Source organism: Somniosus microcephalus, chromosome 1 (genome assembly GCF_052327205.1).
Source record: "Somniosus microcephalus isolate GS21.2 chromosome 1, FLI_Smic_1.0, whole genome shotgun sequence".
NCBI lineage: Eukaryota > Metazoa > Chordata > Chondrichthyes > Squaliformes > Somniosidae > Somniosus > Somniosus microcephalus.
Genome location: NC_140987.1, coordinates 207,910,959 through 207,937,080, shown reverse-complemented (window position 1 = coordinate 207,937,080; position 26,122 = coordinate 207,910,959).

Below are 26,122 nucleotides of genomic sequence, written 5' to 3'. Positions count from 1 at the left end.
AGATCATTCTCTTCAAGCAGCCGCTTTTGTGTTCCTTCTTTCGACAATCCACACACGAATTTGTCTCTCAGTGCCTCTGTCAGTCCTTCCCCAAACTGACAGTATTTCGCTAGCTTACGCAGTTCAATTAAATACTCCGTGTTGCTTTCCTCTTTCAGTTGCGTTCTCGCATAAAATTTAAATCGTTCCGCTAACATCAGCGGTGTGGGGTTCAAATGATTTCTCAGGACAGCAGCAATCTTAGCGAAAGCCTGATCCGCCGGTTTAGCTGGTGATAGAAGATGCTTCAATAGCCCATATGTCTTCGCACCCATTGAGTTTAGTAAGGTTAGTGCTTTATCTTCATCTGATATTTTATTTGCCTTACAATAAATCTCTATGCGTTCTACATACGTGGCCCAATCTTCAACATTGGGATCGAAATCGTTGTTCCACCTTTAAGAGAACTATTTTAAGAGATGCACTACTTTATCTTGGCTGCTGTATACTGTAATACCGGTGGTGACCACACCGGTATATAAGTGCTGTGTAATGATTTATTGGGTAGTTCAGCCCTGACCTTCGACTAGTAAAGACCTGTTAAAATTTACTCTTGTGGTCTGTGTAGTAATTCTCACTATAACACACAGACTTAACAACTTCAAAAGAAGTATTGGCCCACTACAACCCAACACTACCGATTTGGTTGGCATGTGATGCGTCACCTTACGGCATTGGAGCGGTGCTGTCACACAAATTCCGTGATGGTTCAGAGAGGCCAATAGCCTTTGCATCGCGCTCGCTAACCTCAGCCGAGCGTAACTACGCCCAGATTGACAGGGAGTCCCTCAGCCTGGTGTGGGGGGTGAAGAAGTTCAATCACTATCTGCACGGGCAGAAATTCACCCTACTGACTGGTCATCAACCCCTGGTCTCAATTTTTAACCCAAAGAAGGGCGTTCCGGTGATGACGGCGCAACGGCTGCAGAGATGGTCACTTTTTCTAGGGGCACATCAGTATGACATAGAGTGCAAAGGTACGAAACAACATGGAAACGCTAATGGGCTGTCGTGCCTACCATTGCCTACGGCGGAAGAAGCACCTGCAGTGGACCCGGTGGAGATATTCCATGCGACCATAGTCGAATGTTTGCCTGTTACAAACGCAAATATTGAGAAGGAAACCCGAAATGACCCGACACTCTCTCGGGTCTATGATTTGACGGTGAAGGGATGGCCAGCATATGGCAACTCACTGTTGCCAGCATTCTCGCCAAGGAGGGAACAGCTGTCAGTGTGCCGGGGAACCTTGATGTGTGGATCCCGAGTGGTAATTCCACCCAAGTTGAGAGATAGAGTACTCAATGAGCTTCACGAGGGTCATCTGGGAGGGGTAAAAATGAAGAGCCTAGCCAGGGCGTTTGTGTGGTGGCCGGGAATCGATAAAGAAATCGAGGATATGACCAAGAGATGCACAGGATGCCAGAAGGTCCAAAACGCTCCACCACAGGCCCCGCTACATCCATGGGAGTGGCCCTCATCTCCATGGCAACGGGTACACATTGATTTCGCTTGTCCATTTATGGACTCAATGTTTCTAATCGCTGTGGACGCCCATTCGAAATGGCCAGAGGTCATTAAAATGTCCTCCACCACCACAGAGAAAACTATTGCAGTCCTAAGGACCATCTTCACCAGGAATGGGTTGCCAGAACAGATCTGTTCCGACAATGGCCCACAGTTTGTGTCTGAAGATTTCCGGAGGTTCCTGAAGAATAATGGGGTGAAACATTACACATCTGCCCCATATCATCCAGCCACAAATGGATTGGCTGAGAGGTTTGTTCAGACCTTTAAAAAGGCCATAAAGGCAATGTATAATGACGACATACCACTGCAACACAAGGTGGATAACTTCCTGTTTGCTTACCGGAATGCGACACATGCAGTAACCAACCAAACTCCAGCCGTACTGTTTTTCAACCGGAGACTAAAATGTCGCTTGGATTTGCTCAAACCAAACATAAGACGAGATGTTGAGGATAAGCAGTTCCAGCACATAAATGAGAAGCCAACCAGGAGCTTCAAGATAGGGCAACCAGTCCTGGCCCACGACTACCGAACAGAAAAATGGCAGCCAGGCACGATATGCACACAGCAGGGACCACTAATGTACACAGTGGACGTTGGAGAGAGCATCGTGAGACGCCATGCTGACCAGATTCTAGAGTCACAGGAACAAGCCAAACCTGTACCACAAGCATGTGCACCTGCTAATGAGCCCGAAGTACAGATTGCGTCTACCTCAGAAGCAGGGGTATTGGAAGCTGACGAACCAACCAATGACAATGAGCCAGAATTGACTCCACCGCCAGAACAGGATACTCGAGAAAGGCGCTATCCAGTCCGGATCAGGAAGCCTCCTCAAAGACTGAACTTATAAATGACTATTTCAGTTGATGTATATATTACTGAGAAAATTGTAATTGTAATTAGTTATTATTTAGTTGTTAAATGAATGTTATGTACTGTTTATCTAAAAGGGGAGGAATTGTTGTGTATGTACCTTTAAGGGAATAACTGGTCTTAGACTGCAGTACCGGCAGTGACCACCCCTATATAAAAGGCCCTAGCAGGCTTCTGCAGTTTCAGTTTCAAGCTGCCTCTTGTTCAGTAAAGTACCTGTTAAACTGTTCTCCCGAAGTCCGTGTATTATTGAGGCGTGCACTTTACAATTCTAATTTAACTTTACCTTCCTTATAGAACCATAGACCTATACAGTACAAAAGGAGGCCATTCAGAAAGAAAGACAGACTTGCATTTATATAGCACCGTTTGTGACCACCGGACTTCCCAAAGTGCTTCACGGCCAATGAAGTACTTTTGAATGTAGGGCGGAATTTTCTGGGGTCCGTGCGGGTGAGATTGGAGGCAGGTCAGGTGGGAAATTTGAAAAAAGTGGGAGCAGGTTCGGAACCCGCCATCATCCTGCCCCCATTTGCCGAGTAGTATTCGACTAAAAACAAGGGCACATAAGGTAGCCAAATCTAGTGGGAGGATAGAGAATTGGGAAAACTTTAAAAGACAGCAAAAAATAACAAAAAGATTGATTAAGAAAGGGAAGATAGATTATGAAAGTAAATTAGCAAAAAATATAAAAACAGATAGTAAGAGTTTTTACAGTCATATAAAAAGAAAAAGGGTGGCTAAAGTAAATGTTGGTCCCTTAGAGGATGAGACCAGGAAATTAATGGTGGGAAATATGGAGATGGCAAAAACACTGAATGAATATTTTATATCAGTCTTTACAGTAGAAGACACTAAGAATATCCCAACACTGGACAAACAGGGGGCTAAAGGGGGGGAGGAGCTAAACACGATCAAAATCACTAAGGAAGTGGTACTCGGTAAAATAATGGGACTCAAGGCGGATAAATCACCTGGACCTGATGGCTTACATCCTAGGGTCTTGAGGGAAGTGGCGGTAGGGATTGTGGATGCATTGGTAATAATTTTCCAAAACTCCCTGGACTCGGCAAAGGTCCCGGCAGACTGGAAAACTGCTAATGTAACACCCTTATTTAAAAGGGGCAGTAGACAGAAGGCTGGAAACTATAGACCGGTTAGCCTAACATCTGTGGTAGGTAAAATTTTGGAGTCCATTATTAAGGAGACAGTAACAGGACATTTGGATAATCATAATTTAATAGGACAAAGTCAGCATGGTTTTATGAAGGGGAAGTCATGTTTGACAAATTTGCTGGAGTTCTTTGAGGAAGTAACATATAGGGTGGATAAAGGGGAACCAGTGGACGTAGTGTATTTAGACTTCCAAAAGGCATTTGACAAGGTGCCACACAAAAGATTATTGCTTAAGATAAAAAATCACGGGATTGGGGGTAATATTCTGGCATGGATAGAGGATTGGCTATCTAACAGAAGGCAGAGAGTTGGGATAAATGGTTCATTCTCAGACTGGCAATCAGTAACTAGTGGTGTTCCGCAGGGGTCAGTGCTGGGTCCCCAACTCTTTACAATCTATATGACCGATTTGGAGGAGGGGACCGAGTGTAACATATCAAAGTTTGCAGATGATACTAAGATGGGAGGGAAAGTTATTAAATCCATGTGTTAATGGAGACACGGAATGCAGGAGTTGGTTTAACAAGTCTTTACTGAATGGAGACAATCTGGAAACTGAAACTACAGAAGCCTGCCAGGGCCTTTTATACAGGGATGGTCACTGCCGGTACTGCAGTCTGAGACCAGTTATTCCCTTAAAGGGACATACACAACAATTCCTCCCCTTTTAGATAAACAGTACATAACATTCATTTAACAACTAAATAATAACTAATTACAATTACAATTACGGTTGCTAGATACATTAGTTGAAGTTAAGCAATTATAAGTTCAGTCTTTGAGGAGGCTTCCTGATTCTGTCTGGATAACGCCTCTTTGGGATATCAGGCTCTTCTGGCAAGGTTGAGTCGGGATCAATGTCGTTGTTTGGTTCGTCTACTTCCAATATCACCGATCCTGCGGTGGATGCAATTGGTACTTCGGTTTCATCGCCAGGTGTATCAGATCGTGGTGTGGCGTTGAGGTTTTCCAGTGACTCTAGAATCTGGTCAGCATGGCGTCTTACAATGCTTTCTCCAACGTCCACGGTATACATTAGAGGTCCTTGCCGTGTACAGATCGTTCCTGGCTGCCATTTCTCTGTGCAGTAGTCCCGGGCCAAAACTGGTTGACCTATCTTAAAACTCCTGGTCGGCCTTTCATTCATATTCTGAAACTGCCTGTTCTCCACATTTCTTCTGACGTTTGGCTTAACCAACTCCAAGCGGCATCATAGTCTTTGATTGAAGGACATCATGGCTGGAGTTTGGTTGGTAACCGCATGTGCCGCATTCCGGTAGGCAGACAAGAAGTTATCCACCTTGTGATGTAGGGGTATATCTTCATTACACATTGCCTTGATAGCCTTCTTGAATGTTTGAACAAACCTCTCGGCCAAGCCATTAGTGGCTGGATGATATGGGGCGGATGTGTAATGCTTAACACCATTGTTCTTTAAGAACCTCCGGAACTCTTCAGACACTAACTGTGGTCCATTGTCAGAGCAAATCTGTTCAGGCAGCCTATTCCTGGCGAATATGGTTCGTAAGACTGTGATAGTTTTTTCTGTGGTGGTTGAGGACATTTTTATTACCTCTGGCCACTTTGAATGTGCATCCACCGCAATTAAAAACATCGAGTCCATAAAGGGACCAGCAAAATCAATGTGCACCCTTTGCCATGGAGATGAGGGCCACTCCCATGGATGTAGAGGGGCTTGTGGTGGGGCGTTTTGGATCTTCTGGCATCCTGTACAGCTCTTGGTCATCTCTTCGATTTCTCTATCGATTCCCGGCCACCACACAAACGCTCTGGCTAAGTTCTTCATTTTTACCCCTCCCAGATGACCCTCATGAAGCTCATTGAGCACTCTATCCTTCAATTTGGGTGGAATTACTACTCTGGATCCACACATCAAGGTTCCTCTGCACACTGACAGCTATTCTCTTCTCGGCGAGAATGCTGGCAACAGTGAGTCGCCATGTGCTGGCCATCCCTTCACCATTAAATCATAGACCCAGGAGAGTGTCGGGCCATTTCGTGTTTCCTTTTCTATGTTTGCATTCGTCACCGGGAGACATTCGACAATAGTCGAGTGGAATAACTCCACTGGATCCACTGCCAGTTCTTCTTCCACTGTCGGCAACGGTAGGCGCGACTATCCATCAGCATTCCCATGCTGTTTAGTTCCTTTGTACTCGATGTCATATTGGTGTGCCCCTAGGAAAAGGGACCACCTCTGTAGCCGTTGTGCCATCATTATTGGTACGCCCTTCTGAGGGTTGAAAATGGAGACGAGAGGTTGATGATCAGTTAGCAGAGTAAATTTCTGACCGTGCAGGTAGTGATTGAACTTCTTCACCCCCCACACCAGGCTGAGGGCCTCTCTGTCAATCTGGGTGTAGTTATGCTCGGCTGAAGTTAACGAGCGTGACGCAAAAGCTATTGGCCTCTCAGAACCATCAAGGAATTTATGTGACAGTACCGCCCCAATGCCGTAGAGAGACGCATCACACGCCAGTCTTATCGGTAGTGATGGGTTGTAGTGAGCCACTTCTCTTGAAGTGATTAGGTCCTTACTCTTCTGAAAGGCCCGCTTACATTCATTGCTCCATTTCCATGCTACTCCCATTCGTAGTAGGGCGCTCAGTGGATGCAGAATTGTGGACAAATTCGGCAAAAACTTATGGTAGTAATTCACCAATCCGAGGAATGACCTCAGTTGTGACACATTTTCAGGCGCTGGAGCCTTAACTACCGCTTCAATTTTGTCAGGGGACTTATGCAACCCCTCTTCATCAATCACGTGGCCACAATACGATATCTGTTTCTTAAAAAACTCGCACTTGGGGCGATTGGCTCGTAGCCCATGTTCACGTAGTCTAGTGAGCACCTGCTCTAGGTTGGCAAGGTGTTCACTGTCATCTTCACCTGTCACTAGGATGTCGTCCAAGTAACACTGAGTCCTCGGAATCCCTTGCAGGACTTGTTCCATTGCTCTTTGCCATATCGCCGGAGCTGATGCTACTCCGAATACCAGTCGATTATACTTGTAAAGACCTTTGTGAGTGTTTATCGTGAGATACTTCCTAGAGGATTCTCCAACCTGCATCTGCAAATATGCTTGCGCTAGGTCAATTTTTGTAAAACGCTTCCCTCCGGATAGTGAGGCGAAGATGTCTTCTATCCTTGGAAGAGGATATTGTACTGTGTGAAGGACTGGGTTCACTGTCACCTTGAAGTCCCCACAGATGCGAACATTACTTGGCTCCTCAGACTTATTGTTTAACGTTTTCTTCATGACAGGAACGATGGGTGTCGCCCACTCGCTTCAGTCTAACTTAGATAACACGCCTGCATTCTCCAGATTCTCCAGCTCTGCCTCGACGGCTGGGCGAATAGCATATGGTACCTGTCTTGCTTTGAAAAACTTGGGAATTGCATTCTCCTCTATTTTTATCGAGGTGGTTACGCCTTGAAGAGTGCCCAGTTCTTGTTGAAATACCTCTTTGGCGTCAGCTAAGATTGTTGACAATCGTCCAGGAGTGACGTCGTCATCCTTTTTACCAGCCACCGTCAGTGCCTGAATGGAGTGCCAGTCTAAACTTATCTTTCTGATCCATTCACGTCCCAATAACGGTGGTCCACCATCTTGCAGAATGTAGAGATACAATTTCCATATTTTCTTGCTGTTGTATTCGACAGGCACCCTTATTTTTCCTCTGGGGTATACTTTTTGCCCCGTATACATCCTCAAGACAATGGATGTCTCTCTCAAGGGTATGTGTGAGAATAACCGCTCGTAGTCTCGTCGATTCATGACGGTTAGAGCTCATCCTGTATCCAATTCCATTTTGACTTGAGACCCTGCTATCGTGAGGGTGACCCAAATGGTTCGGTGATCCTCTTTTGCGATTACGTTGTGAAGTTTGAGACAGATTAGTTTCTTGTTCCCGGATTCACTATCGCTCATCTGGTCTTCGGAACTACTGTCCGTCACCTTTTGTACTTTCCTGTACTGTTCCTTAGTAGCCTTTTTGTTGTTGTTAGTCTTCTTCCCAGACCTGCAAACTCATGCAATGTGTCCCATCTTTCCACATTGCCTGCATATTTTGTCTTTGGACCAGCAGTCCTTCTGGTCATGGTTTGTTCTGCCGCAGCGATAACATTTTGCAAATCCCTGTGTCATTTCGTGGGTGCCGTATTCCTGTGGCTTTTGTTGTATTTCCGCAGCTCCCCTTGCTGCTGCTTCGTACGATACTGCCACGCTGAAAGCCTTATCTAGCGTCAGTTCTTTCTCTGAGAGTAACCTCTTCTGGGTTCCTTCACTCTGGAGTCCACAGACAAATTTGTCCCGTAAGGTATCTGCCAGTCCTGCTCCGAACTGGCAGTGCTTTGATAGGTTGCGTAGTTCCGTAAGGTAATCAGCATTGCTCTCATTTTTATGCTGATTTCTCCTGTGGAATTTAAATCTTTCTGCTATCAGCAGCGGTGTAGGATTTAGGTGTTCCTGTAGGATAGCAACAATTTCGTTAAAACTCTTCGCCTTCGGTTTGGCTGGAGTAATCAGGCCCCGCAATACGCCGTACGTTCTTGCGCCCGTTAAATTTAGCAATACCGATGCCTTTTTCCCCTCGGCTATTTCGTTTGCCTCGCAATATACCTCGACTCTTTCCACATACGTGGCCCAGTCTTCTATTGCATTATCGAAGGCAGTGATATCGCCAGTCTTTGGCATCTTGAAAATCTAAGATGGCATCTCCCGTGCTTTTCCTTCGTCCCCGATGGATCAAAATGGCGCCTCCCGCGCTTTTCCTTCTTCCCCGCCGAGTTAAGATGGCGCCTCCCGCGCTTTCCCGCCGCTGCCGCTGCTGTCAACGCCGCTCTCCGCTGTATTTTTATTTTTAACCATTCCCGTCGTGGAGCGGACCCTCTGGGACACTTCCCTCCCTCTTCTTAGGTCCGAACGCTGCCCGGCTGCGAAGCACCGGCCGCGCCCTGTGTGCTCCACCCTCTCTGTCTCTCTGCTTCCCGACTCGCTGCCTGGCCCCGTTGCAGAGCCACCCGATTTAGCTCTAGCCCGCCGCAGCCCAGGAAGGATCAGTGCACTACCTGCCACCAGCCCGATTAGCTGGGAAACCACAGACTTTGGAACCAAGCCTGGCTCTTGACAGTCTCCCCTGCAAGTTTTCAATCCGATGATTTGGAGGACGGTTGCCCACGGTCGACGCCCGTTTCTCGAGTTTCTTTGGATTATTATTTTTTTTTCTTTTCTGGCTTCGACCTTCAATAACGTTGTCTGAGGTGCTGCCGAGTTGCAGGTAAGTTCGTTTCTTACTCGTCGCCAGTATTAAATCCGTGTGTTAATGGAGACACGGAATGCAGGAGTTGGTTTAACAAGTCTTTACTGAATGGAGACAATCTGGAAACTGAAACTACAGAAGCCTGCCAGGGCCTTTTATACAGGGATGGTCACTGCCGGTACTGCAGTCTGAGACCAGTTATTCCCTTAAAGGGACATACACAACAAAAGTAGTGAGTGAGGAGGACATAAAAAACCTGCAAGGGGACATAGACAGGCAAAGTAAGTGGGCAGAGATTTGGCAGATGGAATACAATACTGGAAAGTGTGAGGTTATGCACTTTGGCAGGAAAAATCGTAGAGCAAGTTATTATCTTAATGGCAAGAAACTTGAAAGTACTGAAGTACAAAGGGATCTGGGGGTCCTGGTGCACGAAACTCATAAAGTTAGTATGCAGGTGCAGCAAGTGATTAAGAAAGCCAATGGAATGTTGGCTTTCATTGCTAGGGGGATAGAATATAAAAATAGGGAGGTATTGCTTCAGTTGTACAAGGTATTGGTGAGACCGCACCTGGAATACTGTGTACAGTTTTGGTGTCCATACTTAAGAAAGGACATACTTGCTCTTGAGTCAGTACAAAGAAGGTTCACTCGGTTAATCCCGGGGATGAGGGGATGGACATATGAGGAGAGGTTGAGTAGATTGGGACTCTACTCATTGGAGTTCAGAGGAATGAGAGGCGATCTTATTGAAACATATAAGATTGTGAAGGGGTTGGATCGGGTGGATGCGGGGAGGATGTTCCCGATGATGGGTGAAACTAGAACTAGGGGGCATAGTCTTAGAATAAGGGGCTGCTCTTTCAAAACTGAGATGAGGAGGAACTACTTCACTCAGAGGGTGGTAGGTCCATGGAATATGCTGCCCCAAAAAGCTGTAGAAGCTACATCATTACATAAATTTAAAACAGAAATAGACAGTTTCCTAGAAGTAAAGGGAATTAAGGGTTACGGGGAGCGGGCAGGAATTTGGACATGAGTCTAGGTTCGGATCGGTCATGGCCCTGTGGGTAGCGGAGCGGGCCCAGGGGCCGTGTAGCCTGATCCTGCTCCTATTTCGTGTGTCTAATTCTGTTAGATTCAGGAGATGGTTCTGTGATAGTGGATTGGCGGTTAGGATCAGATCAGCCATGATCTTATTGAATGGCGGAGCAGGCTCGAGGGGCCGATTGGCCTACTCCTACTCCTATTTCTTATGTTCTTATCTCTCGGGCGCATGTGCCGGTGCACCAGTGACTCCAACGACAGAGGCGACGACCTAATTGAAATCATTATCAGCTTGTTTACAAACACTTAAGAGCCTTTCTCCCCCAACATTTTAAATTTACCTGGATGGCCATGGGAACCACGCTGCTCGGGAAGCACGGCTGTCAACCTGAGGTGGGAGTACAGTGACCATTGCTCCAGCTGATTAGTTGACAGCATGAAATGTTCAGAGAAAGTTCCACCCTGTAAGCTGATCACTTTTCTCAGGCAGAAGCTGTTGCTCACTGCATTCCCAGCACAGATTCTGCAGGCTGCAAGTCTTTCCAATAAAGTCTCCATCCAGTCTCACCTCATAAAAACATAAGAATATAAGAAACAGGAGCAGGAGTAGGCCAATCGGCCCCTCGAGCCTGCTCCGCCATTCAATAAGATCATGGCTGATCCAATATTGGCCTCAACACTCTCCCGCTCTCTCCCCATACCCCTTGACTCCCTTGTAGTTCAAATGTCTGTCAATCTCCGCCTTGAATATATTCAATGACTCCGCCTCCACAGCTCTCTGGGGTAGAGAATTCCAAAGATTCACGATCCCCTGAGAGAAGAAATTCCTCCTCATCTCCGTCTTAAGTGGGCGACCCCTTATTCTGAAACTATGCTCCCTACTTCTAGATACCCCCACTAGGGGCAACATCCTCTCAGCATCCACCCTGTCAATCCCCTTCAGAATCTTATGGCCTAGAAATTGAGTTGAGGTGCCAAACTGGCACCAAGTTCGCCTGGGCACTGGCTTTTGCGCAGCGTTCGAATCTGTAGCGATCGTCAGAAATTCAGTTGAAGTGCCCCTAGAGGGAGACGGGGGGAGGCTCGAGGCGCTCCGCGTCCCTCTTAGGGTGCTGAAACTGAATATCGCAGCGCAACATGCCGCAGCGCCACACGCTGCGGCACGGCACGCTGCGGTACTGCAGGCCTTCCTCCCACTGTTAAGGGGGAGGGGCCTGCAACAGTGCGAACCCCGATCGCGGGTGCCGGCAAAAGAGCCCGGCACCAAGGAGAAGTGCCGGGCTCTCGGGAAACAGCCGGCAATGCCGCGGGGGAGGGGGCGAGGAGGCCGGGGATGGAGGTGCTGGCAGGCGGCCGCCGAAAAAGTGTCCGCCCCGCACCTCCACCTTAACTTGCGCCTCTGCCGGCGCAGTAAGGCCCCGTGAACCGGGCGTGGGTAGCGAACGGCGCTACAGCGGCGTTCGCTACCAAATATCGCGTTCGGGACGCGAATGGGGTGCTGTGCACACCGATGATGTCATCGGTGGCGGCGCAGCGCAAATGGCTAACGCCACCATTAGCGCCCCTGCTGAATATTGCGGGAGGTGCAGCCAGTGGCGCTACAGCCACTGACTGCCTCTTTAGGCGCTAACAGGTGGCGCTACTCACCCAATTTTTCCCCCTATATGTTTCAATAGGATCACCTCTCATTCTTCTAAACTCCAATGAGTATAGGCCCAACCTGTTCAACCTTTCATCATACGTCAACCCCTTCATCCCAGGAATCAACCTAGTGAACCTCCTCTGCACTGCCTCCAATGCAAGTATACCCTTCCTTAAATAGGGAGACCAAAATGGCATGTAGATTTCCAGGTGTGGTCTCACCTGCACCCTGTAAAGTTGCATCAAAACTTCCCTACTTTTATCCTCCATACCCCTTGCAATAAAGGCCAACATTCCATTAGCCTTCCTAATTACTTGCTGTAACTACATGCTAACTTTTTGTGTTTCATGTACTAGGACCCCCAGTTCCCTTTGTACCGCAGCATTTTGTGGTCTCACTCCATTTAAATAATAATTTGTTTTTCATTCTTCCTTCCAAAGTGGATAACCTCACATTTTCCCACATTATAGTCCATTGCCAAATGTTTGCCCACTCACTTAACCTATCTATATCCCTTTGCAGACTCTTTGTGCTCTCCTCACAACTTGCTAACCCACCTATCTTTGTATCATCAGCAAATTTGGCTACAGTATACTCGGTCCCTTCATCCAAATCATTAATATAGATTGTAAATATTTGAGGCCCCAGCACTGATCCCTGTGGCACCCCAATAGTTTCTGATTGCTAACCGGAAAATTACCTATTTATCCCGACTCTCTGTTTTCTGTTAGTTAGCCAATCCCCTATCCATGCCAAAATATTACCCCCAACCCCGTGCGCTTTTATCTTGTGCAGTAACCTTTTATATATCACCTTATCGAATGCCTTCTGGAAATCCAAATACACTAGCCCAGAAATTCGGGTCCCAACGCGTGAGTACGGACGGAGTACTCACGCGTGGACCCGATGGAAGTGCCGGTTTCTTGCATGCACTACGCATGCGCGGGAAACCGGCATTTCTGATCCTCTGAACCAAGGGGTTCAGAGGTCGAACACGTGCATGCAGGAGTCTGCACATACGCGTTGAACTTCCTTTTTTTTTACAGGTTTGCCCGTGCGTGAAGGCCTCTACTTTTTGCACATCTTAAAACCAGGCGTAAGGACTTCATTTTAAAAGGTAAGTGGTCAATTAATTAAAATTAGAACATTTTTTCCACAGGTTTATTATTTTTAAATACTTTACAGTAAGATAAGTGTATTTTTAGCCCTGATTTTTTATAAAATTATTTTTTTCAGAAGTTTAAATTATTGTTTAAAATAGTTATTTAATGTTATTTATAGTTGATTTAAATAGTGTGATGTTTTTTTCAAATTTATTTTAAGGTTAAGTACTGTTTTGGGCGCCCAGAGTTTTCATGAGTTTGACAGTTCTTTCTGTCAAACTCATGAATGGACTTTTCCCTCCTCCGATTGGTTGCCCAGTGCTCACGTGATCCCAGCCAACGCATCGCACTAAGTACTCCGCTCGGTCACGCAAGCACAGCGCGCCGGGAGCTGGACCGGGCCACAGACAGGAAATCCACGCAGGCCCAGGCCTCAACTGTCGGCGCGCTAGGTAAGTGTAGGTCGGGGGCTTGCACCCGCGGGAAGCCCCCGACATGAATTTCTGGGCCAATATATCTACTGGTTCCCCTTTATCCACCCTGTTTGTTACATCCTCAAAGAACTCTAGCAAATTTGTCAAACACGATTTCCCTTTCATAAAACCATGTTGACTCTGCTTGATTGTCTTATGATTTTCTAAATGCCCTGCTATTACCTCATCAATAATGGATTCCAGCATTTTCCCAATGACAGATATTAGACTAACTGGCCTATAGTTTCCTGCTTTCTGTCTCCCTCCTTTCTTGAATAGTGGTGTTACATTTGCGGTTTTCCAATCCACTAGGACCTCTCCAGAACCCAGGGAATTTTGGTAGATTACAACCAACGCATCCAGTATCTCTGCAGCCACTTCTTTTAAGACCCTAGGATGCAGGCCATCAGGTCCAGGGGACTTGTCGGCCTTTCGCCCCATTAGTTTGACTATTACTTTTTTTCTAGTGATAGAGATTGTTTTAAGTTCCTCCCTCCCTGTAGCCCCTTGATTATCTATTATTATTAGGATGTTTTTAGTGTCTTCTACCGTGAAGACCGATCCAAAATAATTGCTTAGAGTCTCTACCATTTCTCTATTTCCCATTATTAATTCCCCAGTCTCATCTTCTAAGGGACCAACGTTTACGTTAGCTACTCTCTTCCTTTTTATATACCTGTAGAAGATCTCACTGTCTGTTTTTATATTATTTGCTAGTTTACTCTCATACTCTATCTTCTCCCTCTTTATCATTTTTTTAGTCATCCTTTGCTGGTTTCTAAAAATTTCCCAATCTTCTGGCCAACCACTAATCATTGCAACATTGTATGCCTTTTCTTTCAATTTGATACCATCCTTAACTTCCTTAGTTAGCCATGGATGGTTCATCCTTCTCGTAGAGCCTTTCTTTCTCAATGGAATATGTCTCACTAGAAGAACCTCTCTCGCCATTGACAGATTGCTTCTGTCATCTCTACTTCACCTGCCATCTATTCCATCAACTTGGGTGCCTTTTATTCTGTCTCACCATCCATGGAGGAGCCTACAGTCGCCATCGCCAACGACACAGTGATGCTCATGTTGGAAATAAACTCCTCTATTCTCTGAACATTTGCAGACATCACGGTCGTAAAACCAGTCAAAGGCTCCTGCACATCTTGCTGCACCTCCAGGATTGTCCTCTATCTGGATGGCCCCCGAGGCTCAGCGTCTCCATGCAGCTGAGCAGAGCTGGGAGCGTCCTGCGCCCTCCGGCGAGGAGTCTCCACTGCTGTCCCTCTCTCCACTATCTGCTCTTCCTCGCCTGTGACTTGTGAAGCACCAAGTGACAACACTAGCTCACGTGGGACCCAGGCAGGTGTGCGTATCTGCGCTGGTGCTGGGTGCGCTTATGTCTGGTGATGGTGCACCCTCAGAGGCTGGAGGCTGCTCTGAGGAGTTGTCTTCCTCTTCCTCCTGGACAGTGGGTGGGGGAGGGGGCCTCTTGATGGACCTGTGGGAGAGTAAAGAGATGAGATAGATATGTCGTATGAAGAATGGGTGCACATACCATTATCCACATGATGACCATTAAGTGGCTGCTGACATCAGTCAGCTGATGTATGTCATGTAGGTGTATGATATGTAATTCTGTCACCAGGTTGCTGAGATGTCCCCCTCTCTCCATCTCCCACCTCCAGTTGCTCGGTGACTCCAGATATTTCTAAAGCAGCCTCATCTGCTGTTGTAAGGCTTGCAAATGATGAAGGGCCACCACCGGTTCTCCCCCTCTCCCTCTTATTTTGGGCTCTCTTTTCCTGCAAGAAGGGAAAGAAGAGAAGTTTGAATGAGAGTGATGGAATGAGTGTAAGGAATGGATGGGCAACATCTGTAGAAGGTGACTATGAGGGAGTGGTGTGCCAAAGCCAAGGAGGCCACTTGGTATGATTGCACTAGGATGAGGCTGAGTGTGAGGGATGGCTTGTGAGATGGGATGTGATAATGTAGATAGAGAGAGAGGGATGGGTGGACATGTAAGGTATGTTGGTGTGAGTAAGGATGTGCAGGAGTAGGGTTGGGAAGGCAGAGTGATGGGGATGTGATGAGAGGCACAGCAGGATGAAGTTGAATGTGGCCTTGTACTCACGTTTCCTAATCTAATTAGATCATTGAAATGCTTGTGGCACTGCACCCAGGTCCTCCTAACCACATCCCTGCTGTTTACCTCCTCTGCAATCTCCAACCAGACTGTTTTGGTCTCCTGGGGCAGTCTCTTCCGCCCATTGGAAGGGAAGAGGACCTCCCTGCTTGCTCTGACTCCCTGCATAAGCATATGGAGGGAGTCATCGGAGAACCTGGGTGCAGCCCTCTGCCACTGTGCAGTCATTGTCAAAGTGTTTGCAGCATCCAACGCTGTATTGCACTGACAGCACTATGTTACATTAACCTTCAAATGTAATGGGGCCATGGCCCCTTTAAAGATCTCAGCTGAAAACGCGTCATGAATGAATTCACCAGACCAGCACCATTTAATTGGGCCTGGTAACGTGCAGGGCTGGCTTAAAACGTTCTAGTAACGTAAAGTCGTTCTGTGGAGTGGGTTCGAGCCAGCAACGGGGTCATGACCTACCATGACCACCACCCGCACCGGACCCGCCCAGGTAGGGAGAATTCCAGCTGTAGTCTCTGTTGTAATGTAGGAAATGTGGCAGCCAATTTGTGCACAGCAAGCTCCCACAAGCAGCAATATGATAATGACCAGATAATCTGTTTTTGTTATGTTGATTGAGGGATAAATATTGGCCAGGACACCGGGGATAACTCCCCTGCTCTTCTTCAAAATAGTGCCATGGGATCGTTACGTCCACCTGAGAGAGCAGACGGGGCCTCGGTTTAATGTCTCATCTGAAAGAAAGCACCTCCGACAATGCAGCACTCCCTCAGCACTGCACTGTGCTCAAGTCTCTGGCATGGGACTTGAACCTACAACCTTCTGACTCATAGGGGGTGATTTTAGCTCAGGTGCGGGCTGTTGTCGTGTTATCCGAATTTCGTGTTTCCCACACGAATCTAAATGGATGTGGGAGATTGATGCAATTTTAACTCAATTGGCCAATTGATTTCCAACATGTGGGAAGCCTTTGCAAGGGGGTTTTTCATGACTAAAAGTCCCCTCCGATGACGTCATCATTGCTGCTGCATTTAAGGTCCACAGCAAGCCTTGCTTCTTCTGCAGGCTTCCAAGCTTCCTCCAATTGGTGTCAGAGGGACTTGCAGGAGAGATGACAAGCGGCAGGGCAAGAGCAGCTCCTCGCTTTGACAAGGCAGCACTTCAGGCATTGGTGGATGGGGCTAGGGCCAACAGGGAGGTCTTGTTCCCTTCATCATGCCATAGTGAACGTGAGCAGAGCCTTTGTGGAGTCATTGGTGCATGAACGCATCAACACGGAAAGGATGGCTACCTCCGTGTTAAGGCTGGCTACCATGCAGGAGAGGATGGCTACGGTAGAGGAGAGGAGGGCTATGGCCATGGAGGAGCTTAGTCGCCAGGGTATGGAAAACACGGTCATTGTTCAGAATAGAATGACATCTCTTGAGGAGCGATGGGCATCTATTGAACAGAGAAACCAGACCTTCATGGAAGTCCTTCTGAGTAGGACTGCCTTTGCAGATACGGGTCCCCATGCCATGATGTGCAGCAAGGTGCTCTCCAGCCACTTGCAGGCGCTGAGGGGGACCTGACCCATGAGAGGGAGGTTGGTGGCAGACCTCAAGGAAGTGGGGGCTCCTCTCCAAGCGCTCACACTTCCATGCCACTGCAGAGCCCTCGGTCAGAGCCCTACCGGAGTCCACACCTAAGTGAGATAGGCGTCTCAACCCGTGCACAGCCGCAGGAGCAGCAGAATGTTGACAAGCCCTCACAGGCTCGCAACCCCAGAAGACGCCCGCCAAAGGTGTTGTGGTAAACCACTGTTTGTATCCCACTGTGTACATGCCTGGACATGCCTCGGCTGACTCCTCCCACAAGTCCTAGTATAAAGGTGACTGCTCCCCAGCCCTTTGTATTTCTGGACCGGTCGACCACTCGAGGCAGACCTTCATTCTTTTGTTAATAAAAGCCTTTAGTTACTCTCTTAACTCTCAGTCTTTTATGAGTAATTGATAGCGCATCAGGTGTTGAGACAGGAGCAGCAGGAAAGTGAGCAAGGGGCCTCCACATCTGCTGAAGCCACAGGGAAAGCACTACGTAGGAGCACGCGTAAGAGGAAAATTCTGCACAAGTAGTCACAAGGGTAGTCACTTGGGTGAAATGTTGTGTTTATTGTAAAAATGCCATCAGTTGGTTCTTGTACATAAAAATTCTGATGGCAACTGTTGCAGTTGTGGCGTGTGTCATTTTGCGAATGGGACTTTCACATTGAGGGCTTAGGATTACTTGCACTTGTCAGTATGCTGTTCAAATAGCTAGGAAGCCGCAGGGTCTTGGCCATTGTCGATGCTCAGGTAAGAAGCTGCGAAGCAAAAGTGTTTGATTGACGAGGCTAAGCAAATCTGGCTAGGATCAGTGCATTCCTTGCATCCCGGGCAGCAATGTTCTCGCGTAATGCTGCCGCTGGTTGATGGGCCTCTGCAGGATCTTCATTTTCGCCCTCCTCCTCCTCCTCCTCTGAGGAGGAGGATATGTGAGGAGCCACTTGGTCCTCAGGAATCTGCAAGCCACGACGCTGTGCCATGTTGTGACGTGCACAGCAAACCACAACGATTCTGGAGACCCTGGCTGCTGAGTACTGTAGGGCTCCACCTGATCTATCCAGGCATCTGAAGCGCATCTTCAGCAAACTGATGGTTTGCTCGATAATGGATCTGGTGGAAATGTGGCTGGAGTTGTAGCGCTCCTCAGCTTCGTTGGCTGGCCTCCTCAATGGCGTCATTAGTCACGTCCTCAGGGGATAGCCCTTGTCTCCAAGTAGCCATCCGTTAAGTTGGTCTGGTGGACTGAATAGCGGAGGCACATTAGACTGGCGCAGTATGAAGGAGTCATGGCAACTACCAGGGTACATGGCACAAACATGCAAAATTTCCTTCTGTGGTCAGACACCAGCTGAACGTTGAGGGAGTGGAAGCCCTTGCGGTTGACAAAAATACCTGGATTTCGATGGGGTGCCCTAAGGGCCACATGTGTGCAGTCAACGATGCCCTGCACCCTTGGAAAGCCTGCCAGATGAGCTAATCCAACCGCTTGCACCGTGACACTTGCTCGATCCTTGGTGAAATGGATGTGATTGTGCGCGAGGGCAAAGAGGGCATCGGTTACCTGCGTGATGCAAGTGTGTGCAGCCGCCTGGGAGATGCTGCTGATGTCTGCTGCTGATCCCTGGAATGAGCCTGAGGCAAAAAAGTTGAGTGCGGTGGTGACTTTGATGGTCACTGGTAAGGGTTGTCCACCTGGTCCTCTGGGCAGCAGGTCTTGCTGTAGCATTGCGCAGATGTCAGTCACTACCTGTCGCGAAAGTCGGAGCCGCCTTTGGCATTGCTGCTCAGACACGTTGAGGTAGCTGACCCTGCATCTGTAGACCCTGTTTGGGGGTATCTCCTGCACCGTCGGGCTTCCAGGCGCTGGCCCCTTCTGGGCTGTGCAGCTTCAGGTGGGTGAGCAGCAGCCTGGCGCTCCTGCTTCTGCTGCTGTTGCTGGTGCTGCTGTTGTTCCTGGTTCTGCTGCTGCCACAGCTGGTGCTCGAGCTCCTCTAATGCCCAGATGGGAAGGAAATAAATGGCTCCCATGCTTCTGGTATATGCCTCCATTGAGGAAGCACTGAGTGAATGTGGCGAGAGGGGTTTCCCAGGAGGTCACAATGGAGATGGGTGTGAGGTTCCAACCTTCCACAGGTGTGGTTAAGCCTTATAAAAGTTGCCCCAGACCTGAGACCACGAAGTCCTGCCACCTGCAAATGATGGCTAATCAAATCTCAACTTTAATGGTGGACCTGCAGTTGAAAGTCACCAATGCAATAGTGCTCCCGCCAGGTTTCACATTCGTGATTCCCACCAGGCGTGTTTTACGTGGGGAAAGGGTTAAATTTGCAAGGGCCTGTTAAAATAGGATTATAGAGGCCATTTAGTGGTCATTAAGAGCCTTAAAGACCAGTCCTGCGTGTTGGATGCGGGACGGAGTCGGGACCATCCGACACGTCTGAGTTAAAATTGCTCGGAGTCGGGAACCAGGCGGGGAGGGTTCCGCCTGCCATTTTTTGCAATTTTAACACCCCGCCCGCCTAAAAGCCTGCCTCATGGCCCAATGAAAATCGAGGCCTAGAATCATTGAATCATAGAATGGTTACAGCACGGAAGAAGGCCGTTTGGCCCTTCAAGCTCGTGCCAGCTCTCTGCAAGAGCACCTCAGCTAGTCCCACTCCCCCACCCTTTCCCCATAGCCCTGAAAATGTTTTTCTTTCAGGTACTTATCCAACTCCCTTTTGAAAGCTGTGATTGAGTCTGCCTCCACCATCCTTTTAGGCAGTGCATTCCAGATCCTAAGCACTTGTTGAGTTAAAACATTTTTTCTTATGTTGTAGGAATTGACGAACTCCTAACTATTAACTGAGGTCGACTCAGGAGATCAATCAAACAGGTCTTTAATGTAAGACTAAACGAGTTCAAACAGTTTGTTGAGATCGATACAGGAGAACCACGAAAACAGGTCTTAACAAGATGGAGATTCCACGAGGACTGCTTGGGCAGTCACGTGGTTTGCGACGTGATGTCATCGCGTTTACCCGCGTTTTCCCGCGCTCTTAAAGGGGCCACGCCCCGTACATACAAAACACTATGGGCTAGATTTTCAGTATAGACAGTTTTGGGGCGCTAACCTTAGCGCCCGCCCGAAGTTAGCGCCCGCCCCAAAGTAGCGCCCCGTTGCTGGAAATTCAGTGGCTTCACCCTAAGAGGTTGGTGGAGCGCTAAAAGAGGCGTTCCACTACTATCTTTAGGCGCTAAGCCGGCGGTGCAGAGCGCAGCGCCCGAGCTCGGGCGCAGCGCACGGCAGACACTCTGGTGCCAGTGAGCTCTTAAAGGGGAAGGGTGCATGTGTTTTTTTAGGAGGAGGAGGATGATGATGATGATGATGATGATGATGATGATGATGAGGAGGAGGAGGAGGAGGAGGAGGAGGAGGAAGCCCGAAACATAAATACACCGTTCACAACAACACACTGGATCCTTCCACACAACACATGCAGACTGCCGTTTATAGTGCAGGAGGAGTGCCCTTTAATTTGCGCTCCCCAGGGTGTGTTGCGTTCCATTTTACAAACGCTCTGGACGCCAGCCGCAGAATGGGGCGATCCGACTGAAGTTTGGATTCGGGGCGGCCAAAGGGCGTTGCATGAGGATGTGACATCATTTTCTGCGCGCGCATCCGGGCGGGCGCTAAACTTTGCGCCGGCGCTAACGGGCAACTTAATTTTGGGCGGGGCGCAAACTGCGCTGCGCCCGGGCGCTACACGAATAGCGCCCGAAAATCACTTCTCTTAAGGCGCTAACTGCTGGCGCAAGCAACTGAAAATCTAGCCCTATATACAATACAAAGTAATGTCAAACACCATGGTACAGGCTTAGGCTGGTGTTAGAACATCATTAAAGGGAATTATATACAGTTGCTCAGAGTCATTCAGTGGCTCCGCCACATGCACCCCCCCAGAATTCGCTTTAACGGACAAAGTCAAACGGTGAGAGGGTCTGATGAGCCTGTCGGAATGACTCCTGTACTCCTGAGGCAGAGGCTGTTGGGCAGCTGGCGGTCTGGCGGGCGGTTGCACTTGGTCTGCCGTAACGGCGATGGGTGGCCGACCTCGTCTCAGCGGTTGTGCTGTCTCGACGGGGCGGTCGAGGTCCAGATGTGCTGGCTTTAAGCGATCGACTGAAATGTGATCTGGTTTACCACCGACATCGACAGTGAAGGTTTTGTCCCCTGCCTCCAACACGCGGAAGGGACCAGTGTATGGGGCCTTGAGTGGATCCCTATGTGCATCGTGGTGAATAAAGACGTATTCCGCCTTGTGAAGCTCCGTGGGAATGCGCGAACTCTGCAGCCCGTGGTGCGAAGTGGGCACCGGCGCGAAACATCTGGCCACCTCCTGGTGACTAGTAAGCTGGTCAGACGCGGACCAAGGCTTCGTCGATGCTGGTAGGAAATCCCCTGGGACTCGCAGCGATTGACCGTACACCAGCTCCGCTGATGAAGAGTGAAGGTCTTCTTTGGGGGCCGTGTGAAGGCCCAACAGGACCCACAGTAGCTTGTCTGCCCATCCAGCGTCCTGGAGGCTGGCCCTCAGGGCGGCTTTCAGTGACCGGTGGAAACGTTCACAGAGACCATTCGCCTGTGGGTAGTAGGCTGTGGTGCGGTGTAATTTGACACCGAGTCCTTGGGCCACTGCATTCCAGAGTTCGGAGGAAAACTGCGGTCCCCTGTCTGAAGAAATATCTGCGGGCACTCCGAAACGGGCGACCCAGGTGGAAATGAACGCCCTGGCCACGTCCGCCGAAGTAGTGGATGATAGGGGAACCGCCTCCGGCCATCTGGTGGTGCGGTCAACCATAGTCAGGATGTGTGAAAAACCATGGGAGGGTGGGAGTGGACCCACCAGGTCCACATTGACATGGTCAAAACGTCGCTCCGGAACTGTGAAGGTGGCCAACGGAGCTTTGATGTAGCGCTGTACTTTGGCCTTTTGGCAGACCACGCAGGTGTTGGTCCAGTCGCGGACATCCTTGTGCATGCCGTGCCATACGAATTTCGCTGACATCAGCTTCTGAGAGGCCTTCATTCTTGGGTGTGACAACCCATGTACGGCGTCGAACACTTTGCGGCGCCAGATGACCGGTATGACAGGGCGAGGGTCCCGTACGGAGACGTCACACAAGAGCATAGTACCTGCCAAATGGAACTTGATGTCGGCCAACTGGAGGCAAGTGACAGTCGTTCTGTAGGCTTGGACTTCTGGGTCGGAGGCTTGATCCGCTGCCATGAGGGTGTAATCGATGCCTAATTGAACCGTATTGACGGTCGCGCGGGAGAGGCAGTCGGCCACCAGGTTGTCCTTACCGGCCACGTGCTGTATATCCGTGGTGAATTCGGATATGTAGGTCAGTTGACGTTGCTGTCTGGATGACCACGGTTCGGCGGTCTTGGCCATGGCGAAGGTGAGCGGCTTATGGTCCACAAAAGCGGTGAAGGGACGTCCTTCCAGGAGGAAGCGAAAATGGCGGATGGTCAGAAAAAGGGCGAGCAACACCCAGCCGAACATGCTATATGCTCTCGCGTTCCGCCGTAGTTGACGGCTGAAGAATGCCAATGGCTGCCACGTACAGTTCACCCACTGCTCTTGCACGGCGCCGATTGCGTAGTCTGACGCGTCAGTGGTGAGGGCGATGGTGGCTCCTGGCAGCGGGTGCGCCAGCATAGTCGCGTTGGCCAAGGCACTTTTGGTGTCGGCGAACGCCCGGGCCATGTCATCCGTCCAGTCTACCGTATTCTTGCCAGTCTTGCCCTTGAGGGCCTCGCACAGGGGTTGCATGAGTAGTGCTGCCTTAGGCACGAAACGGTGGTAAAAGTTTACCATGCCTAGGAATTCCTGCAGGGCCTTAATGTTTTGCAGGCGTGGAAAGGATGTCACCGCCTCTACCTTTGCTTGTAAAGGAACCGCTCCCTCTGAAGTGATGCGATGCCCCAGGAAATCAATTTGGTGCAGGCCAAACTGACACTTGGCCGGGTTGATAATCAGGCCGTGTTGGCTGAGACGTCAAAAAAGGGTGCGTAGGTGACAGATATGTTCTTCTTTAGTGGGACTGGCAATGAGAATATCGTCCAGGTAGACGAAGAGGAACTCGAGGTCCCGCAGCACGGAGTCCATCAGGCGTTGGAAAGCCTGGGCGGCGTTCTTTAACCCAAACGGCATTCGCAAAAACTCGAAAAGGCCGAATGGGGTGATGACTGCGGTCTTCTGGACGTCTTGGGGATGAACTGGGACCTGGTGGTAGCCCCGGACGAGGTCGACTTTCGAGAAGACAGTGTTCCCTGCGAAATGGGCAGAGAATTCCTGGATGTGGGGGATTGGGTACCGATCAGGGGTGGTTACGTCGTTTAGGCGTCGATAGTCGCCGCATGGCCGCCATCCGCCGCCAGGCTTCGGGATGATGTGGAGGGGTGAAGACAAGGGACTATTCGACCGGCGAATAATCTCTAACCATTCCATGGTTGCGAACTCTGCTTTAACGACCGCCAGCTTGCCAGGTTTCAGGCGCCAGGCCCGCGCGTAGACCGGGGGGCCGTTGGTGGTGATGTGGTGTTCCACACCATGTTTCGTGGCCGTGGAAGAGAATGTGGGTCTTGTCAGGTCAGGGAATTCGCCGAGCAGGCGAGCGAACTCATCCGGAGTCGGAAAAGCACAGGCGACGGTGTGCGACGTAGTGTTACTGCGGTAACAAGGGATAGAATGAAAAGTTGCCACGTTGATCAACTGTCGGCTCCACACGTCGACCAGGAGGCTGTTGGCGCACAGGAAATCCGCGCCGAGAATGGGTTGCGAAACCTTAGCCGTAACAAGCTCCCAGTGAAAACGTTGGCCCCCGAAACACACCTGCACTCGCCGTCTGCCGAAGGTCTGAATTGCTCCGCCATTGGCCGCTTCAAGGGCGAGGCCGTGAATCCCGGTCTGCACATCGAGGGTGGACGTGGGTAAAATGCTGCACTGCACTCCGGTGTCGCACAGAAAACGACGACCGGAGAGAGTATCGGTGATAAACAGCAACTTGCCCGCGTTGTTGATCGCCATCGCGGCCACGGGGCGCCTGTTAGACCCGTTCCTCGGTGGTCGTAGTTGTTTTTTTGGGGGGGGAAAGCTGTAGGGAGGGCGGCAATGTCTCGCTTTCGCGCCGAACTGCGCGTGGTAGAAATACAGCCCAGCAGGCTGACGAGCTGGTGCGACGTCTGTGGGGGATGGGTGCCTCGTGGTGGCGCAGTGTTGCTGTGTAACCGCGAAAATTTTGTCCGCCTCTGCCGCGAGTGCTGCGCAGTCCTCAACTTCGGATCTGGCCAGGGCAGCTTGCACCTGTTCCGGCAGCTGGCTGAGGAATAGTTCACGGAATAGGAAGCATTCCGGTTCTGAGCCAAGGAGTGTGCGCATTTGGCTCATTAACTCTGAAGGCTTGGAGTCCCCGAGCCCAAGCATAGCGAGCAATCGACGGGCGCGCTCTGATTTAGTGAGCCCGAAAACTTGCAGCAACCGCGCCTTGAGGGTTTCATACTTGCGCTCCGTTGGAGGGTTCTCGAGGAGGCTGATGATCCACGAGGCGGTAGAGCTGTCGAGTGCGGAGACCACATAGAGATATTTGGTCTGATCCGCAACGATGTCCCTCAGGGCGAACTGGGCCTCGACCTGAATGAACCACGAGGTCGCTTGCTGCTCCCAGAACTGCGGTAGCTTCAGCGAAATGGCGTTGGCCTCAATGTTGTCCTTTTTGCGAAAAACGTTCACAAAAAAATGGGGTCACCAATGTAGGAATTGACGAATTCCTAACTAATAACTGAGGTCGACTCAGGAGATCAATCAAACAGATCTTTAATGTAAGACTAAACGAGTTCAAACAGTTTGTTGAGATCGATACAGGAGATCCACGAAAACAGGTCTTAACAAGATGGAGATTCCACAAGGACTGCTTGAGCAATCACGTGGTTTGCGACGTGATGTCATCGCGTCTACCCGCGTTTTCCCGCGCTCTTAAAGGGGCCACACCCCGTACACACAAAACACTATATACAAAACAAAGTAATGTCTAACACAATGGTACAGGCTTAGGCTGGTGTTAGAACATCGTTAAAGGGAATTATATACAGTTGCCCAGAGTCATTCAGTGGCTCCGCCACAATGTCGCCTTTAGTTCTTTTGCCAAGCACCCAGCTTCTCCGGTCTATCCACGCAACTGAAGTCCCTCATCCCTGGAATCATTCTCGTAAATCTTTTCTGCACCTTCTCGAAGGCCGTCACATCCTTCCTAAGGTGTGGTGCCCAGAATTGGACACAATACTCTAGTTGAGGCCGAACCAGTGTTTTATAAAGGTTCAACATAACTTCCTTGCTTTTGTACTCTATGGGCAGGATTTTCATTCAGGAGTCGGGTTGGAGGCGGGACTACAACTTTCGGGGTTGTAGTCCCGCCTCCATCAAGATGCGGCCAATCCACGCGATTTTAACTTGATTGACCTTGTTGAGCCCGCCCAGCGGGCTCAGCAGGCCAGTTAAGGGCCACCCGGCGACAGGTGATGTCACAGACTGAAATTTCATCTGTCAAGAAGTTTTGACAGATGAACTATCAGCGTTTCACAGCTGTTTGAAGCTGTCAAACACTGACAGTCTTACTTCTAACATGAGTCCTTCTTCACAGACTCAGTTAGAAATCTCTCCTGCACAGAAAGCTGCAGGCTGTCACTTTTGACAGTTCGCAGCCATTCTGCTTTCTGTGCTGGTGAGATGAGGGACTCCCGAGACCTAAAGGAAGGAAGGCTGAAAAGGTAAGAAAATGTATGTAAAACTTATTTAATCACTTTAGACACACCAAACACACTTACCTTTGCACTCATGCACACATCACTCACCTGAACACCGACATCTCGACCCCTCCAAGTCCTTCAACCCGACGGCCTGCCTCCTCTAACTTGGCGTGGTTTGGACCATCGGGAATCCCACACTTCAAGCTTTAAAATAGGGATTAGGCTAAAAACTGCCTGCTAACTATCTGTTAATAGGCAGTTAATTGGCACAAATCCCTTCCCGCCTTGGGTAGGCGGGTCCCAGTGCGGGGCGGGTACCCACCTCCTTTGAAACTGGCATGGAGGTGGGTTTGGATGTGGGATGGGGTCGGGACCCCTGATTTCAAGATTTTAACTCCCCGCATGCCTCCAATCCTGACTCCATGGCCCAA